The sequence below is a fragment of the Natator depressus genome, chromosome 1 (genome assembly GCF_965152275.1).
Source record: "Natator depressus isolate rNatDep1 chromosome 1, rNatDep2.hap1, whole genome shotgun sequence".
In the NCBI taxonomy this organism is placed as follows: Eukaryota; Metazoa; Chordata; order Testudines; family Cheloniidae; genus Natator; species Natator depressus.
Genome location: NC_134234.1, coordinates 78,654,075 through 78,658,208, shown reverse-complemented (window position 1 = coordinate 78,658,208; position 4,134 = coordinate 78,654,075). Strand labels below are relative to the sequence as shown.

The following is a 4,134-nucleotide window of genomic DNA, read 5'->3' as shown; positions in this document are numbered from 1 at the left end:
CTCACTTGCTAAGTGGGGGGTAGGGATGCCAAATCCTAGTGGGGAGAAATGTGGGTGAGACAGGTGTTCCTCCTTGAAGTGTAGACTCTGGCCAATAAGTCCTAGGTCCCTCTCTCAGATTTAATAACATCTGATTGGACTCATTTGAGAGTTCTTGTTTTTGACTGGTGATTCCTAGAGCTGACATCACTGCTGAGCTTGTGTGGGGACAGTGAAAGACAGCATAGAAACTGCACTGGCTGTGAGGTTCCCTGTTACCTGTGGAAATCACAGAGAGCTGGGTTAAGTGGTAGAACATGACATTGTGGAAGCAACAAGCAGCGGCGGCTAGTGGTGGTAGAGAAGCAGCAGCAGCAAAAAATGGCAGCAGTGAGCCAGTTGCAGAGACATTGCTCAACACCTCTTCTCTTCTTCTCCCCCTCACCCCCACCCCAGGTGGAAGGTGAACCCCAGGAATGCACCTTTGAACTCTGCATCTTCACTAACCAAGGCCAGCTAACTGTGAGTAGGGTGCAGTGCAGGGAGAGGGGAGTGATGTGTTAAAGGGATGTTTGTTCATTGGACTTTCCCATTGCAAGGTGGGAAATGGAGGTAAAGGACACTGCCCAACTCACTGTGGGGTTGGGTTTGCTTATGGTCAATGCTTTTGAATGTGGTTGTGGTGTTTTACCAAACTAATTCTGGGTTTCCTTTCCCTTTTAATAAGTTCCCTTTTCTTACACACCTCCCCACTCGCAGACACTGAGTCTGCATTGCCTGAGAGGTGCCGAGGGGTAGGGTTAAGTTTTCTCAGATTACTACATGGGGGCTCGAGCCAGTTCTATTTTTGTATTAAGAGGAACCTTGGGATATTGAACCTGGCCTTTGTTGCTGCTCACTCTACCTGGGTTACACCCATAACACTGAAAGGAAATGGAAGCATGCAGATAGGAACATCTCAGAGCACCCTAGCCTCATTTGATTCACACCTCACATATCATGGCAAATCTGAAAGCTATAAGCTATAGTCAAAGGTTGCTCTCGAAAGGAGCATATCCTTATAATGGAGACTCTCTAAAGTCTCCCTCTCTTTACTCAGGAGCTCAGATAAGCAAAGTTGGCACTTCTGTTAGTTTATCTCTTTGTTCTTTGTATTTATGCCCCAGCCTCATTCGTCCCCTTTCCCTGGTAAGACTGAGATAAAGTGTGATTGATCACCTACTTGGATCTGCTACAAATTATCATCTCATTTAAAATGTTAATCTGGACTAATTCAAGATAAGGTGATGGGGTTCAATTAAAATGGCTATTTGCTTATAATGTAATTTCATAGACCCTCCTCCCTGTTGCTAAATCTGCAGGCCAGTTGAAGGTCTTCAACCTTCTGGGGATGTTGGGCCCCCACACACCGTATTGTTTCATCCCATCAGGGCCATAAGATGCAGGAGGGATCATTTGAAAATATGAGCCATGCAGAAACTTTAACCACTGATGTAGTCACACTGGATGACATCCAAAGCCTATTGATTTCATTGGACTTTGCATCAGGCCCATAAAGTAGCTCATAAAATCACAAGTGTATGAAGGTTTCGGAGTAACAGCCGTGTTAGTCTGTATTCGCAAAAAGAAAAGGAGTACTTGTGGCACCTTAGAGACTAACCAATTTATTTGAGCATAAGCTTTCGTGAGCTACAGCTCACTTCATCAGATGCATCCGATGAAGTGAGCTGTAGCTCGCAAAAGCTTATGCTCAAATAAATTGGTTAGTCTCTAAAGTGTATGAAGAACTTTAGTTCTCAAAGTTGAAGAAAATAAAATTGTGCAAGGCTCCTGATGTCATTGAAGGGACAAAATTATTACTTATATTCATATGTTCTGACCTTGCATTAATTAGCAGTTTAACTACTGGGAATTTCATTGGAGTATATCATAGACTTGAAGTTAAATATGGGAAAATTTTAGTATCTCATCTAGTGCATGATTGGTCAATACTAAATATATATATATAATTTTTTTTTTTTTTTGCAGGGACCAATGCATTTCATTGAATAGTTAAATGTCTCCAGCAACTGAGAATCCAATATGTCCTTTGGAAGAACATTACACAGCAGAATAGATTTCATATTTTGGATTATATTGATTTTTCTAGTTTAGTTTTGTTTCTGGGACTTTCCACAATGTGTTACAGAAAGATAGCATGATCTTTGCACCAAAGAAGCTACTCTAGAAAAGACAAAAGCAAGATGGAGGTGATTGGTAGAGGAAAAGGAACAACAAACAAGTAAGGTGATGTGATTGGCTATGTCAAATAAGACATGGCTTTTTTGGTTTGTTTGGTTTTGTTTACATAGAATATATAAAGTTATGTAGGCTACTCCAACTGATGTTTCTACCATGGTGCTATTGGACGGTAGTTATTTGTAGGCATCATGGTTGAAGTAGTTCTGCAGGAGGGATTTGGATGAGAAGCATGCCATAGCCTTGAGGACTGGCCTTATGCAGGATGCCCTGCAAGTAGAGGAGAGGATGGAAGAAAGTACAGAGATTTGATGAGGCAGGGGACAATGAGCTTGCTGAGTCTGGCATCACTGGCAAAGCCGATGGGATGGGGTGCAATATAATAAGGAGCAGGGTGGGGGCAGAAAAATGCAGGATCTTGAGGGCAAGACTCCAAGCTTGAGTTTCTTACAACAGATGAAAGGAAGCCAATGGGCAAAGAACAGATCCTGCTGGTAGCATTTTTGTATAGACTGATATGGACAACTTAACTTCACCTTATTCTCCACTATCACATCCTAACCAAACATCTTAGATTCATACCTAGATAAAGGAGTGCTGGCAAAAATGGAGAAAACCATACTTCTCACTTATCTGCCAATCTCAATGCACCTCAGAAAGGTAAATAAGTATCATTATGCTCAAGCACAGCAAGGTTGAGGTACATGGAGTCACCATCAAAGCTGGAGACAGACCTTGGATCTCCTGACTCCCAAGCCCATGTCCTCTACTAAACAATGCTGCCTCCCATTAGTCTCTAGATCTTTGGAAGTAGAAATACCTTTCCTGTCTCATTTTGTGTCCTCCTAACTGTTACCCGGGGTGCATATGGATCTGCTAGCCCTGCCACTGAAGAAATGCATTTGGGTTTCTGGTCTGAATTCACAGACAGCATGCTGAACTGAATGTTTCTGAAATGAAGCAAATCCAACTGCATTGGCCTTGCCGTGGGCGCATACTAATTAATAGCAAACATTTCCATATGTTACACCTTTTGTGCAGACCTGTCTTTTGTGATTTAAATGCTCTGAGTCGTCTCATAAAAGACTTTCACACTGGGAATAACTTTGACCTGTGTCACTGCACACTTTCACTTACCTCTCATAGGTTTGATTCTTTTTTTTTCATGCCCCTCTAGCTAATTATCAGAGATTTGTTTGCTTCATCCACTGCTTTCCCTCTGACAGCCCTGTCACTTTCTCCTTCATTCCGCAGTAAAGTTATAATGCTGAATTTGACACTGCGATCATTTTCATGGCAACAGACTGTGGTGTCATAATGATGGATTATGATGACTTCGCTGCAAGATCAAGCAGGAGGAGAAGCTCAGTTTTGGGCAGGGAAAACTTTTTTACAGAACATCAATGCCTTCCGAAACAGTGGGGAGAAATATTGACAATAAATTTTTCTAAATCAAATTGCTATATATATTGCAAAATATTCTTTTTGTTATCTTTGTCCCAGTCTGCAGATCCCAGTAATGACACTTGGTGAATCTTTGTGTATCCCTCAAGTCCTGGAAAACCTTTGGATGGTTATCTGAAGCTTTCTAAATTTATTGGACTCTTTTTGGTCTTGAAACCTCCAAAGAACAGGCTTTCACAAGAGATTTCTACTGTGGTTATTACTATTAATGTTCTATTATTTATACCATGCTATGGGTGTGCATGATGCTTCACAGACAAATACAATGACAGGTTATTGCTTCAAGTTGCTTGGAGCCTAGTAAACAAAGGGAAGGGGTGAGGTTTGGGTTAGACTGGAAGTAACCTTTCTTGTGGTAGCTTGGTGCTTCAATTTCTAGTTCTTCCCCCACCCCCAGTCTGTTAACGTTTGTTCTGAGCCAAAGGTTCAAATTTTAGATAAATCTTAAGGCTG

The 4,134-nt window shown here is 41.7% G+C and overlaps 1 long non-coding RNA gene across 1 annotated transcript; it reads left to right on the top strand.

Moving 5' to 3' along the window:
• The first annotated feature begins 433 nt into the window (after window positions 1-433).
• Window positions 434-3,633, top strand: LOC141982281 (uncharacterized). Its single transcript, XR_012638009.1, has 3 exons — window positions 434-501; window positions 2,008-2,260; window positions 3,472-3,633. It is a non-coding gene; the product is annotated as an uncharacterized LOC141982281 (long non-coding RNA).
• The last annotated feature ends 501 nt before the right edge of the window (window positions 3,634-4,134 follow it).